The sequence below is a fragment of the Euprymna scolopes genome, chromosome 44 (assembly GCF_053919585.1).
Source record: "Euprymna scolopes isolate OS-2025 chromosome 44, ASM5391958v1, whole genome shotgun sequence".
Taxonomy (NCBI): domain Eukaryota; kingdom Metazoa; phylum Mollusca; class Cephalopoda; order Sepiida; family Sepiolidae; genus Euprymna; species Euprymna scolopes.
Window position 1 is genome coordinate 55,502,008 of NC_136525.1, and position 16,775 is coordinate 55,518,782.

At 33.8% G+C, this 16,775-nt stretch overlaps 1 protein-coding gene across 1 annotated transcript in view; it reads left to right on the forward strand.

Moving 5' to 3' along the window:
* Window positions 1–270: 270 nt before the first annotated feature.
* Window positions 271–16,775, forward strand: part of LOC145268854 (ATP-dependent RNA helicase A-like) — a 250,342-nt gene continuing 233,837 nt past the window's right edge. Inside the window, exon 1 of the mRNA XM_080124531.1 lies at window positions 271–371. The gene's annotated coding sequence lies outside the window, so the exon portion shown is untranslated. The remainder of the gene's footprint in view (window positions 372–16,775) is intronic.

Consider the following 16,775-nt stretch of genomic DNA (forward strand, 5'->3'; position numbering starts at 1 on the left):
TTAACATGGGGAGAGGAGTGTGTTTTGTACCTATTCTGTACTTTAACCTTACAATTTAATAAAAACAGATATTATAAAACTTTTATTAAACTTGAAAATACAATTTAAAAAAAAGCGCGGAACAATAAGTGCACTAGCACTAAAAAGAATTACTTGATCAATTTATGTGATTTTTGGAATATGACATATTCTTTCCTTGACAAGTATTTTTTTCTCTCTTTTTATTATTATGAGGTTGAATTCTAAATAAGAACCGAATTTTTAAAAATTATTGCCCTTTGTTTGTCGCCAGGTGGCAGCACTCATATGACGACGCCATCTTGATTCGAAGTCAATGCTTTCAAACTGTTACTTGAATTGCGACTTTAAAAGTAAGTTATAATTGTTTTTTAAAATATCTTCAGAATTTTTAAACCACGTAAAGTGAACCCGATTGAAATTTAAACTTTAATTTAATGTCTTATTTACTCCTTTTATAATCGTAAAATAATTTAAGCGCGCATTTTTTGTTTATAAACACGGACATCAAACCTTGCCGCTCTGCTAGTTTTTTGTCCCTGAAAACGTGGAACGATTTTTAAATTAATTCTGTTTTATGTCGTAAATAAATACTTTATAATTTTAAAGATATTTTAAATTTTATAATCCTATTAATTAGACTTTAAAAAATAATTTTATTTATCTCTATATTTTTTTATATATAGAATTAGCCTATTATGAAACCGTATCACACTCTAGTAGCAGTGAGGAAAACGTATACTTCCTTGTTCGTAAATGCAAGTTATTTCCTAAGATGCTGTTTTTAGAAATAATTTTATATAAATTTAAATCGGGTTTAAACATTAAATAAAAAGATTAAATAAAATCCGTTGATTATATAAAAATTTTTAATTGTATTTTGATTAAAAAAAAAAAAAACAACAAAGAAAACGAATCGTCTCGGCAAACACGTGCGTCTCGATCGTTAGACGTGTTACGTTAATAGTGGCAAGGAAACCAAAACATTTATTTAATAATAAAAAAAAAACATTTAAAAATAATTAAAAGTCTAATTTGTTGAAAAAAAGTTTTGATTGAAAATATCCATGCACATTTTTTTTTTTTATTTCCTAACCAATAGATTTGTTTCGTTTTTTTTTTTCGTACAGAAAAAACCGGCATTTTTTTGTGCCAAATCTGAGAAGGTTAACGTGAGCAATTTTTAAGTATGGAAGCCCAAATGTGTAACAAAACTCGGAAGTTATGTATTTTTGGTACCTCGCTTAAATAATAACGTGGGTTTGTATTACTGTATACTGTACACATAGATTCGAAAAAGTTGTCAAAAAAATATATATAACAAATAAATGTTATTAAAATCAAGATAAGTTACTTTTCTACCAAACTGGATATATTTTTCTTGTTTTTATTCAATATAACATGTTTATTTAGCTCGAAAAACATAGTGTTTACCGATGTATTGGAAAATTCAAGGTTGCGTCTGATTCTCTCTTTAACACGGTAAGTTTGGGAAAAGGTGTTATAAATAAAACCCCAGATAAAATACTGTTAAAAACTCGCTCAATATATGTTACCGTGACAATGTGATATAGGTTGACATATATTCGGCGGGTTTTTAATAGTACTTTGTATAGTTTTTTATTTATAACACCTTTTCCCAAACTTACCGTGTTAAATAGAGAATCAGACGCCATCTTGAATTTTCGAATACATCGGTAAACATTGTATGTTTTTCGAGCTGAATAAATATGTTACATTGAATAAAAACACGAAAAATATATCCAGTTTGGTAGAAAAGTAACTTATCTTGCCTTTGATAACATTTATTTGTTATATATTTCTTTTTGGACAACTTTTTCGAATCTATGTGTACAGTAATACAAACCCAAATTATTTAAAAATAGCGCGGTACAAAAAATACATAAGCATAAGCACCCAAAACTTTTTTAATGTTTCTTTCTTTCTTTCTCGTGTTTGTTGATTTTTTTTTTTTTTTTTTTTTTTACAAAGGCGTCACCACATTATCAAGGCCCAGAGGCCACTCAAGGATAAGGATTAAAGAGTGTACAGTAGAAATTGGTCAATATAGTAATCATTAGTAATGAAAATTTGGTAAATTTAATAACTTATATGGAACGGCTCATCAAGAACTTATTTACTTTAGACTTGAACACAACCATATTGTAGTCAGCCGGAAAGCAGGAAAACGGAAGACAATTCCACAGGCGTGCAGTTCTAAGAAAGAAGCTTTGTTCATGGAATCTACGTTTAGGTTTAGGCACAGATAAAGAGTGGGGGAAATTATTGATAGTGTTTACAGCTAGACGAGTGTTTCTTGTGAAAGTTTGGCGAGGGGGGACCATAGATTGAAGCTCAGTCGAACACTTTCCATGAAAATAACGATACATCAGAGACAAACTCGCAACATCTCTTCTGTGAGATAGAGGTTGCAAGGAGGAGAAAAGGACATCTCCTACGAGGCTACGAAGTCTATTTTGAACTCTATCAAGGCAGGACAAGTCCTTTCTAGCAGCTCCTGCCCAGATGTGGCAACAGTATTCCATCCTTGGACGTACCTGGCTCTTATATAGGTAGAGCAGTGAGATATCTACTGGATCGATAGAAAGATCCCACCATTTTTCCAGCGGCCTTGGCAACAGATTTGATATACGTGTTCCATTTAAGATCAGGAGTAATGGTCAAGCCCAGAAGCTTGTCAAAACTTGAGGCCTCCTGAAGACGAGAGCCATTCATTTCAATTTCTAAATGATTTTATTTATTTATTATTATTGTCTTTGTTAAACATTTATGTTTTTGTACGTTATTTTCACCCATATTTTTTTAAATATATTTGAAACTAAAAAAACAAAAAAATGGTGTACAAAGTTTTTTTTTTTCTTCTGTATTGTTGATTAGTTAAATTTTTCTTTCCTGTCTTTGTTGACGATATATTTTTTTAACGTAATTTTTTCTAAATAATTGACCCATGCTTTTTTCTTCTTTCTTAATTAAACTTAAAAAAAAAACAAAATTACAAAAAAAAAAAAAATGAGGGTTTTGTATTACTATCCACAGACGTACGAAAAAGTTGTCAAAAAAACAAATATATATATATATATATATATATAGGAAATTTATTACTGTGAGTCCAGAATGAGTTTACAAATTGTTTCAACTAGAGGAAAATCCTCAAAGAGAGGAAAAATCCAACTAGCATCATCAGAATTCATAGATGGACTCATATATATATATGGGTATTTAAAAAAAAATTTGGTACTGGTAGCGGTTTTAGTTCCATGCCGAACACCATAAAAAAACTGAGTTCTCCCTCTCCCTACGCATGCGCAAAGAACATGTTTTCTCACTTTTATCGGCTTTTTGGTTTTTTAATAGCATTTTCTTTTTAAATGACGACGTTTTACTGTTTTATGTCTCACTTTTATCGACTTTTGGTACTGGTCGCGGTAAGAGTTCCCTGCCGAACACCCTCCAAAAACAATGATGTCTCCCGTTTCTCGCGCAGCCGCAAAGCACATGTTTTAGTTGCCATAGTAACAACACTTTTTATCGACATTGTTTTACTGTTTAAAGACATTACTACACATTTATTAATAATATCTCACTTTTAATCACTTTTATCGACTTTTTAAAACTTTTTTTTTACTCTTTTTAAATGACAACGTTAATGTTTATGAATATTGAAATCATTACTACACATTTATTAATATCTTTTTTTTTTACTGTTTATGTGTCAATTTTATCGACTTTTTCTTTTCTTATATTGAATATTGAAATAAAAGACATTACTACACATTTATTAATATCTTTTTTTTTTTTTTTTTTTTTACTGTTTGTGTCACTTTTATCGACTTTTTCTTTTATGAAACTTATCGGCGATTCTTGAAATTTACTTACCACAAAACTTGTCGGCGGTTCTTGAAATTTACTTACCACAAAATGATGATAGAATAATAAATTTACTTACGTTTAATCAATGTTATTTTCTTTTTTAAATAGCATTTTCTTTTTAAATGACGACGTTTTTACTGTTTATGAATATTAAAAGAAAAATAATTACTAAACATTTATTAATAAGAAAATGGGTGCCAGTGCACTTATGATCCGCGCTATATTTTAAATCGTATTTCTAATGTCTTTAAACAGTAAAACAATGTCGATAAAAAGTGTTGTTACTATGGCAAAACGTAAGTAAATTTATTATTCTATCATCATTTTGTGGTAAGTAAATTTCAAGAACCGCCGACAAGTTTTGTGGTAAGTAAATTTCAAGAACCGCCGATAAGTTTCATAAAAGAAAAAGTCGATAAAAGTGACACAAACAGTAAAACAGTAAAAAAAAAAAGAAGATATTATTAATGTGTAGTAATGTCTTCTATTTCAATATTCAATATAAAAGAAAAAGTCGATAAAATTGACACATAAACAGTAAAAAAAAAAGTCGATAAAATTGACACATAAACAGTAAAGAAAAAAAAAGATATTAATAAATGTGTAGTAATGTTTTATTTCAATATTCATAAACATTAACGTTGTCATTAAAAAAGAGTAAAAAAAAAAAGTTTTAAAAAGTCGATAAAAGTGATTAAAAGTGAGATATTATTAATAAATGTGTAGTAATGTCTTTAAACAGTAAAACAATGTCGATAAAAAGTGTTGTTACTATGGCAACTAAAACATGTCCTTTGCGGCTGCGCGAGAAACGGGAGACATCATTGTTTTTGGAGGGTGTTCGGCAGGGAACTCTTACCGCGACCAGTACCCGACTTTTTCTTTTCATTTAAAAAAAAATGTAAATATAAAAAAAAAATTATTACTAATAAATGTGTAGTAATTTCATTTATTTCAATATTCATAAACAGTAAAACTTATAAAAAAAGTCGATAAAAATTCATAATCGTTTAGTTACTATGGCAACTAAAACATGCGTAGGGAGAGGGAGAACTCAGTTTTTTTTTTTATGGTCTTCGGCATGGAACTAAAACCGCTACCAGTACCAAAGATTTTTTTACGACCTGTCCCAGCAGCGTAGTATAAACACCCCCAACCACCCATGTTAAGAACGGCTTTCTTAATAAACCTCCCCATGTTAAGAACGGTTTTCAAGGTTGGGGGGGTATTCCGAAAGCCGTTCTTAACATGGGGAGGTTGGGGTGTTTATAATACGCTGGGGCACGTCATAAAAATTTACCAATAAATGTTATCGGAGGCAAGATGAGTTACTTTTCTACCCAATGTAATAAGTTTTTAGTGTTTTTATTTAATGTACCAAACATTACAGGCAACCCTGAACTGCATGTGAATTTAATATTTCCTTGACATTTCCTCCGTCAGAGGAAACCAGTTCAATCTGCCTGGGACGATGACAACATTCACCACTTTAATACCGATGCAAAATATTTCAAGTTTTTTTGTTTTGTTTTTTAAATTGGATCGTAAAGCAGGTTTAATCTTTGTTTGGATGATATCAAAAACTCAAAAGATTAGTCTTGATGCCCGCGTATTAAACACTCAACATAAAATGCAAGTCAGGGAAAGGCATTGTGTCCTCCCCTACATCTCCGTGTGAAAACTGATGAAAATTGAGTCTATGAGTTGTCTTCCAATACACAAATCTGGATGTGATTCAGAATCGTCCCTTTTAACCAAAGTTCTTTTAAAAAGAAAACTTTGTTGGTTCGACCAAACTGTGTGCCGCAACACAATAGTTCACCCAGGAAGCAATAGCTCCAGAACCACTCAGAGATTGAAGATGCCCGGAAGACCTGCTAAAAACATGGTTACACGCAATCGGAGCCGACGTCAAACTTATCTCCTGTCTACAGTGTTTGCCACTGGTCCCAGGAATGGCTGCTCATAACTATGAGGTGCCTTCAATAAGTTTCCAGATTTTTTTTGTATGGGTACTTTTATTAATAGTACACCCATGAAACTCTAGTCCCCTTTGAAGTAATCTCCTCCGGCTGCAATGCACTTGTACTGCTCCAACAACTTCTGGAAGGCTCCATGGAAGTCCTCTTATGTGAGTGTGTCCATGACCCTTGTCACAGCCTCTTTCATCTCCATTGCCTCTAAGGTTTTCCTTAATCTTATGGAATAACCAAAAGTCACAGGGAGCAAGGTCTGGATTAGGAAGGGTGAGGAACTGTCTTGATGTTCGTGACAACATCATGGGCATTTCTGATCTTCTCTGAGCACCCTTGGGACAAACTTTGTACAAATCTTCCGCATCTTCAGTTCCTCACAAATAATTGTGTGTATAGTTCCACATTGACATTAAACTGTGCACTCATTTTTTCTGTAGACATACTATGGTCCTTGTCCATGAAATTCTTTATTTGGCCAATCAACTCTGGTGTTCTGACTTCTTATTCTTGCCACACCTCTCACAGACTTCCTGCTTTTGTTGAATCTCTTTTGCCACTTAAAAACTGATGCTCGATTCATGCAAGATGGTTCAAAAGCAGTATAAAGCATTCCATATGTTTCTGTGGCATTTTTTCCCCAAGTTTAGAACAGAATTTTATTGCATATTGTTCTTCTAAAGAGTACTTGCATTTAGATTGCATTTTTGAAATTCACCATCTGTGAAGATCAGGCTTTAGTGTTGTGTAGCAGGGGGTTTCATATTTAAAGATGGCGAGGAGTTCATATTGAGGCACATATATAACGGGACTCGTGTAATACAGACATTACAACAGTGATAATGAGGGAGAGAAGACATTTCTATATATTACAGTTCTTTTAACACAGAGGAGAGGAGGTATTTATATATATTACAGTTAGTCTGCATTTATCTTGGATGCTGCGTGTTTTGAATTGAAAGCCATGTTTAATTTCAAAAGAGTTTCCGATGGGTAGCTAGTCTGTATAAGTCTTTGAGAAGAAAAAGTTTTCGGTGGGTAGCTGATCTGTATAAGTTTGGAACTTTAAAAGTTTGCAGACAAAAGAGCAAGGATCTTTATCGTGTGGTCAAAAAAAATTATCATCAAGAATGAGAGTTCAATAGAAACGTTTTAATTTGAATAAAATATGCATCAAGTGCGCTTGAAACCAAATCACAACGTAAATGCGATTTGGTTTCAAGCGCACTTGATGTGTATTTTATTTTATTCAAATTAAAACAATGTTTCTATATGAATTCTCATTCTTGACATTAATCTCGTGTTACCTATGCACAGTTCAAACGTTTCAAAATGCAACCGGCAGATACAACGTGCGGCTCTATACAAACAGACTTCTTTCTCCAAATTTACAACATGGCAAGGAAGAAGAAAATGAAAAAAAAAAAAAAAACCACACACTGAAGATGGAGTCTAGCTCCGAAATATATTTGTGATAAATTTCAAACAAGTAAAATATTTGTTTATTTTCATAATATTACGTTGTGATTTGGCTTTCAAACGCACTTGATGCATATTTTATTTTATACAAAAAATTATGTTTGGAAATTCTAAAAGATCCAATGTTTTTATAGAGCAGTTCCGGTTTCTGATTGGTTGCTAGCAAAACATGGCTCCATTTGATTGGTCAGTTCCTATCACCAGTATCTATAAGTAGAACCTTCCAATTTTCTTTAATCATGCCCTAATATTATATAAAAAAATATTGCAACAGAGTGGTTCCCTCCCCTACATCTAAGTGTAGTAGTTAATAAAAATGTTGTTACAGGTGATGTCTCCATTCATTTATCATTAGTAGTGTTGGGACGATTGATTGGGATCGGAAAAATTAGAACTTTTGAAGGTATTGGAAAAATTTGTGCCTATTTTTCAGTGCCAAAAATGATTATTTCAATTGGCTTTTTTATTTGATTTTGTTTAAAGCAAAATCTTTCTTTGCTGGTATAATAATGATAAAATAAATATTTATTGATTTTTTTTTTTCTTTTTTTTTTTTTTTAAACTACCAGTAAAACTAGAATGTATAGATCAATCCCCACAAATGTATTTTTATAATTGAGAAAATATCTGCACATTTAACATGTGTTTTTATGGTAATCGTGTCAAAAGAACTTGATAGTTAAATATTTAATGATTTATAAAGAATCGGAATCTGGAATGATATTGGAATCATCCCATCTATATATATAAAAGCGAAAATGTATGTGTGTGTGTGTGTTCGCTTTTTGTGTATGTCTTCAAAAGGCTTTTTTCCGGCGGATTCTCGAGGCCGTGGCTCATTTTTAAAACTTTTTATATCACGTCTAAATGATAATATCTAGACTTAACAACGGTGGTCGCCTCTCTATTTAATTTGAAACGTTAATTATTCGACATTTTCGGATCTGCATGTGTTGCATTCGTTTTTCGGTATAAAAAAAAGCGAAACTCGATTCGAAATACTGGCCCACGGCCAGTGGTCTCTAGAAAGCTATGTAACGTTTGGTCAATGTCGGCTTCGTCATATCAGACGGTTGCTTTCATTTCGAGACAAGACATTCCCCCGTATAAACAGGGAACTGTTTTTTTCCAAAGTTAGTTAAAAACTAACAAACCTGTTTATTGACCTCATTAAAAACTGTCCTGCAGAAAATGTTAACTGCTGAATAGCTATCGCGTACCATCGCCGCATGTGCATTAAGCTTTTTCGCATAAAAAAACAGACTCGCGTTAAATAAAACACTGTCCCGCACTAAAAGTTCACGTCAATAACTTGTCAAAAACGGGCATCTGTTGGTTTTTTTTTTCACACTTTACTATTTTCCAACTGCGCGTCAAGGCATCATTTTTTTTTTTTTTTTACAACCAACGATTTTTCTTTTTATTTACCCAAAACCACACACACCTCCAAACACCCGGGCAACGCCGGGTACCCCTCGCTAGTCACTGATAATTAGCAAAACTAAACATATACCTCCATCTCGGTTGGCAATACGCAAAAGTTAATTTTAAGATTTTCCAAATGTTTTTAAAGGTAAAATCTTGAGAAACGCATAATTGTGTGTTCATATGAAGAAACGAACAATTGAAAAGGAAGAATTTGGATTATTCAGGCTACATAACTTTCGACTGAGCTCTAATCTATGGTCCGCTCTCGCCAATCCTTCACAAAAAATACTTGTCTAACCAAAACCGCTATCAATAAATTCCCCCACTCTCTATCGCTGCCTAAACGTAAACATGAATTCCATAAACAAAGCTTCTTCCCGAGAACTGTCCGCCTGTGGAACTCTATTCCTCTAGTCTACATTCTAGCTGACTACAATATCATTATTTTCAAGTCCAATGTAAACAAGTTTTTGCTTAGCCATCCTCGTAAATGATCTAATTATACCAAATTACTTCTGCAAATGATTGTTGTGTAACTGTCTCAATGGCCACAAATACACACATTAATCTTTATCCTCGAGTGGCCTCTGGGCTTTGATATGTGGTGACACCTTTGTTTGTTTGGTTGGTTGGTTTTTGTTTTACGGCATATCAACCCTTTTCGGGTTATTTAATGCCGAATCCAAAGATTTTGAAGAAAAATTTTTTTAATAGAATATATTTGTTGTTTTCACGCCGGTTTCTAACTTTTTTCGGTTGATGTAACCCCCCCCCCTACCTTTTTCGGTTGATGTAACCCCCCCCTACCTTTTTCGGTTGATGTAACCCCCCCCCCCTTACCTTTTTCGGTTGATGTAACCCCCCCCCTTACCTTTTTCGGTTGATGTAACCCCCCCCCTGACCTTTTTCAGTCGATGTAACCCCCCCCCTCCGACCTTTATCTTGTCGAATGCGGGAATTTGGATGGAATTTCTAGTGCAGTAACATTCTAGGATTCGTTAAGATATTCCTGAAGATGGTTGGAGGTTACATCGACTGAAATGTGAAAATCACACTCAAGATGAGAACAGTAGTCCGAATAATCCAAATAATACGAATAACCAATCCTCATCTCAAAAATTCAGAAATGTCAAATAACGACGAATTTAAAACAATTTCTTAGCAAATTCTTTTTTTAACCTTTTTAAAGCTAAAAAGAATGGATTTAAAAATAAATTTTTTTCTATGAAAATTCAACAGTTTTTTTTTTTTCTGAATAATTTTTTATATAAATTATAAATAAACAGATGTTAAATCACTTGCACATTTTTATTTTAATTTTAAAAACTATAATTAAAAAAGATTAGTCTTCTCTTTACATGACTTTTTTTTTTTTTTTTTTCCAAATTATAAAATAAAAAAGCCAATTTGAAACTGTAAACAGCCATTTTTTATTTTTTTTAAATTTTGGAGAGGAAATGGTTTTAATGATTTAGCTGATAAAGAGCGACTATAAAGGGAGGTAATTCGTTTCTCATTAATGTTTGCAATGATATATATATTTTTAAATGTTGGAGAGGAAATGGTTTTAATGATTTTTAACTGCTAAAGAACGGCTATAAAGGGAGGTAATTCGTTTCTCATTAATTAATGTTTGCAATGATTTTTTTTTTTTTTTTGTGACAGGGAACGTACGGACAAGTAAATTAATATTTAAATTATCAATCGTCATCTAAAATATTAGGAAACGTAAAAATTAATTTTATTTTATTTTTATCTCTTAAATTGATGTGATTTTCCACATAACTGAAGTTGCGGAATTGACACGAGCCGAATATATTTGGTATTATGCTCTTTTTCTGCAGTTGTACTCTCTAATGAGCTTGCTATTCCCTATTTCACTATGGTGACTTGGAAGCGCTTTGTCCCTGTGGATAGCCAGTTGAGCAGGACCCAATATATACAACATAATCACATTAACACACCGATTCTTGTTAGATCACCAAAGTTAAGCAACGTTAAGCCTGGTCAGTATCAGATGGAGAATACCAGGCATTGTATGTAGTAAGACCCCTACTACCATGTCTCCTTCTCCAACATCAGGGGTCTACATTCCAACCTTCCAGATGTTGAAACCCAATTACAGGAGACGAAACTGGACTTACTCTTTCTAAGCAAAACGGGCATAGAGCCGACCACTTCCCTAGATGAGTTCATAATAAAAGGATACTCTAACTTAACATCTAAATCTGACCCCCCCCCCAAGATAGACATGGAATATGTGCCTACATTAAAGATGGCTTCCCGTGTGGTAGAGATATCTTCAGAGAAGACCCTAATTTACCTTATATGTGCTTCCGGGTTGCACTTGGTTACACCACCACATTCATATTTGTCCTCTATCGCCCCCACAACAGCCGGGTTACTGTCCTTAAAAGTATATCTGAGAAAATTGACCTCATCTTGTCTGCTCATCCTTCGGCTACCATACACATTTGTGGTGACTTCAATGTCCATAATATGGAATGGGTGACCCACTCAAATAAGACATGATGAGGGGAGGTTCTGTCATGATTTTGCCATTGCCTATGACCTCACTCAGAGTGTTTACAAACCCACCCGTGTGCTCGATACTACTGGTCAATATGCAAGCCTTCTAGACCTTTTTCTATCCACTTCCCCTGAGCTATGTTCATGTTCCGTTCTATCTCCCCTGGGATCCTCCGACCACACAGTTGTATCAGTTAAGATAAAAATGAAATGTAATAAGTCTTTAGACGTACCTCTCCACCGTACTGTATATCGATACTCTATGGCTGACTGGGATAGCTTCCGTACATTCATATCTGATCTACCTCTGCATTCCATGTTTAAAAAGGATGTGTCCTCTATAGTATCAGACCTGACCGAATGGTTAATTGTAGGCATAGACCGATACATACCATCCAAAAAATTCTAACAAAAACCTACCAGCCAGCCATGGTTCTCCCCAGAATGTGCTGCTGCCATTGCGCACAGAAATCACTTTTTCCATAGCTACCAACGTCATAGATGTACTGAGACTAAAGTTGCTTTCAGGACTGCCAGCAACCACTGTAAAAGAGTAATAAAAAATGCATGAGAGCTATATGCCCAGTCTGTTAAATCCAAAGTAGCTGAGCAGTGGCTTGGCAAATAGCAAACAGAATCCTGAACAGATGCGTGCGTTCTATCCCAACAATCATCAATGGACCTGAGATCGTCTCATCAGCATCAGCCAAGGCCAAACTATTTGCCAAGAACTTTGCAGCTAACTCTATGTATTTCCTCCTACAACAGACAACACACTACCAACATACAAATATCTGTGCACAGGGTCGCCAAACTAATCAAGAACCTTGATTCCAGTAAAGCAACTGGCCCAGACGGCATTCCAATTATAGTGTTGAAAAAGCTTCGACCAGAACTTGCCCCCATACTTACTAAACTGTTAAAGTGTTGCCTTAAGGAGAAGTGCTTTCCAATACCCTGGATAACCCTGTTAGTATGCCCTGTATTTAAGAACTCAGGTGATAAGTCATATCCCTCTCAGTACAGACCAATAAGTCTCTTGTGTGTCATGAGTAAGTTACTGGAATTCATATTAAATAAAGAAGTAGTCAACCACTTCAGCAGAAATAACCTCCTTAGTGACATGCAATATGGTTTCCGTTCTGCTAGATCTACAGTTGATGTGCTAACAGTTATATCCCATAGGATTAGTGAATCTCTCGACAAAGGCTTCCTTTCTAGGGCAATTGCTCTTGACATATCAAAGGCCTTCGATAAGGTTTGGCATAAGGGCCTACTTCACAAGATTTCCAGCTACGGTATAATTGGAAATGTTTTCTCTATCATTAAATCATTTCTCTCTGATAGGTTCATAAGAGTAGTAGTTGATGGGCAGCAATCAGAGACCCACAGTATTAATGTTGGAGTCCCCATCCTGGGCCCAACTCTCTTGCTGATCTTCATCAATGATCTTCCAAAACACATACTTAAATCACTTGTTGACATTTATGCTGATGACACGACCATCTATGGCAACACATCAAAGGCCGTAAATGACAAAGTTCTCTCTAATTCTCTCTCCTCTGATCTTGAGCACGTGGTACAATGGGGTAAGAGGTGGCTGGTCACCTTTAATGCATCCAAAACCAAGCTTCTATCTTTACATCATCAACGCTCTGATCCCCATCTGGCATCAATTCAAATGGATGGCTCTTGTCTTGGGGAGGCTCCATGTTTTGACAAGCTTCTGGGTTTGACCTTTACTTCTGATCTGAAATGAAACACGTACATCAAGTCTGTTGCCAGGGACGCTGGGAAAATGGTGGGATCCTTCTACCGCTCCAGAAGATATCTCATTACTGATGAAATTCTCTATCTGTATAAAAGCCAAGTACGTCCAAAAATGGAGTACTGCTGCCACATCTGGGCTGGAGTTTCAAAAAACAGCCTATCCTGCCTCGACAAAGTACAAAATAGACTTCGTGGCATAGTGGGGGATGCTCTCTCCTCTTCCCTGCAACCTCTCTCCCACAGAAGAGACGTTGCGAGCCTGTCTTTGTTTTATTATTATTTCCATGGCAAGTGCTCGTCCGAGCTCCAATCTCTGGTATCATCTCGCCAATCCTTCATGATAAACACCCGTCTAGCTAAAACCACTGTCAGTAATTTCCCCCACTCTTGATCTGTGCCTAAATCAAAACGTAGATTCCATGAACATAGCTTTTTACTGAGAAGTGAATTCTCTTCCGTTTGCCTGTTTCCCACCTGGCTACAACTTGGACGTCTTCAAGTTCAACATAAACAAATTCCTGATTAATCACCCCCTTAAGTAAGACACTTTATCAAATCTCCAATACCAACTATTACTACGATATTATCCCATTGGTTATTGTACACAAAAGGACCCTTATCCCCGAGTGGCTTCCGGGCCTTGATAAGTGGTGATCTCCATGTAAAAAAAAAAAAAAGACGTCGATATCTTCTCTGTAAGAGTTGCAAAAAACAAATGTCATTATTTCCTCGGACGGAGATATGCATACAACTGGAAACTGTTTGTAAATTTTATACTCCCATGAAACTTCCTCCTTTGGAGAAAGCCAGTTCAACCCGCCTAGGGTGAATGCCGCTTTTGTACATCAGTACAACCCATTTGTTGCAGTCCAGCTTGTCGACTGCATTATTTATAGATCATTAGTTTAGATTTGAAAATGTCCTTGGGAGTGCAATCTATTAGAAGACTTCTGGATGTGTAGCTTTCGTAGAGTAAGTTACTCCCGCTAGTTAAAAATAAAATTGAAATTTTTTATTGATATATTTTTTTAAAAATTTTCGGATAATAAAATATTTATCTTCAGGAAATTGGACAGTTTCTTTGTGTTTTTTTTTCCCCTCTTATATGCCGTGGTGGTGGTGGTAAGTCCTGGCATGATTTGAGATGCTTGGAGTTAAGTCAAAACATTTCAAATCATGCCAGGACTTATCGTCATCATGGCATAAAAGAAAATTTAAAAAAAAAAAACAAAAAAAAAACTGTCCAATTTTCTGAAGATGAATATTTTATTATTTCAAAATTTGAAAAAAAAATTCAATTTTATTTTTAATATTTAATAATATTTATTATTAAATAAATAATATTTAACAATAATATTTATTAAATAAATAATATTTAACAATATTTAATAAAAACAATTTCACACTCATCTGGTCTTTTTAACTGTTAAATCTTAATTTATTAACTTTTATGAAATTTCATATAATTTAAAACATAATAAATATGTTTATTGATGTATTTTTTAATGTTTTTATTTACATTTTCTTAGAAATTCTGAATATTGTAACGTAAAATATTGCGAATTTATCACATATAATAACTTAAATAAAATATGTAAAAAAAAAAAAAGAATGAATGTTAACAGTTCGAAAAATATGAATTTTTCACATATATTAAATAAAATGAAATTACATAATAAATACAGGCAATTCGGAATCTTAACTCATTGTTCCAAGGGGAGTAACTCTGTTTTACTAAAAATTATTTAAAAAAAAAAAAATGATTTTTCAAGTACATTTTTTTTTTTTTTTTTTTTTACATAGGCATCACCACTTATCAAGGCCAAGAGGCCACTCGAGGATAAGGGTTAAAGAGTGTACAGTAGAAATTGGACAATATAGTAATCGTTAGTAATGGAAATTCAGTAAATTTGTTAACAAGTGGGACGGCTCATCAAGAACTTGTTTACGTTAGACTTGAAGACAACCATATTGTAGTCAGCTGGAAAGCAGAAAGACGGAAGACAATTCCACAGGCGTGCAGTTTTAAGAAAAAAAGCTTTGTTCATGGAATCTACGTTTAGGTTTAGGCACAAATAAAGAGTGGGAGGAATTATTGATAGTGTTTTCAACTAGACGAATGTTTCTTGTGAAAGTTTGGTGAGGCGCCGCCTCACCAAACTTTCACAAGAAACACTCACTGAGGCGGGCCATAGATTGAAGCTCAGTCGAACACTTTCCATGAAAATAACGATACAACAAACTCGCAACATCTCTTCTGTGAGATAGAGGTTGCAGAGAAGAGAAAAGGATATCTCCTACGAGACTACAAAGTCTATTTTGAACTCTATCAAGGCAGGACAAGTCCTTTCTAGCAGCTCCTGCCCAGATGTGGCAACAGTACTCCATCCTAGGACGTACCTGGCTCTTATATAGAGAATTGCATCAGCAGTGAGATATCTACTGGATCGATAGAAGGATCCCACTATTTTTCCATGTAATGTAACAAAGTTTTATGACATTAATTAAAAAAAACATGTAAAATGCGATTATATTGTAACATTTTTTAAAAAAAACATTCGAGTAATTGTAAGAAAGAAAAATGGTTTTTAGTTGTCTCCCTTGCAACAATGAATTAAGATTCTGAATTGCCTAAATACGAAACCAATAGAAGATATTCCGGTCAGTTTTTACAACGTGCCCCCAGCGTATAATAAACACCCCAGCCTCCACTTGTTAAGAACGATTTTCGGAATACCCCCCCCCCGCAACATCCCAATGTTAAGAATGGCTTTCGAGGTTGGGGGGGTGTTTATTCCGAAAGCCGTTCTTAACATGGGGAGGTTGTGGTGTTTATAATACGCTGGGAGTTAATGTCGTAATTGACCGATATAATCGGCAGTTTACGAAATATTCAGTTTATGAATATTCTTATTTATTATACTTTAAGACAAAACTGAAATCTTAGAGAGGTATCAATCATACCAGTTATTATAGGTGCTAAAGTAGGTGTATCAGAGTTTTGGGGGAATTTTTTACACCCCTAACACGAAACTGCGAATAAAAATATAAAAAACTCGTAATTTCTCTTTTAAAAGTGAGTGGGTTTATTTTCTTTATGGATTATACTTCCAAAATAAACTATTAAAGTTGTATAAAAAGTAATAGAAATATTTTTTTTATTTTTTAAAAAACAGTAATGAAATCAATTGAATTTTACGAGTTAAGTATTTTTCAATTTTTAAACTTTAAAAATCTATCAAAATTTTTCTATTGATTCACGATATTTTCAGGGTCAATGTGAAATTTTATGCTCTTTCCAATAAACCGAATATAATATTTTAGACAAACGTTGTTTTTTTTTTTTTAATTCACGCCCCCCCCCCCCGCCATTTTGAAATGTCTATTAAAAAGTAAATAATTAATTTACTCACCAAAGTTTTATATATCACAAATTGAAGATAAAAGATCAATAAATAATATATTCAAATTTAAAACAACAATAAAGAAAGTGTTTTTTAGAAATTTACCTGTAAAGTCCGAAGTTTAAAACCTTTATTTTAAAAAACCACGTTGGTTTTTTTTTTTTTTTTTTTTTTTTTTTTTAATTAAATATTTCGAGTAGTTATAAGCTTGAAAGACGGGGTCGAATTATTTAATATATTTCACGCATTCGTAAGGTCAATTTCTGATACACCTAGTGCTACA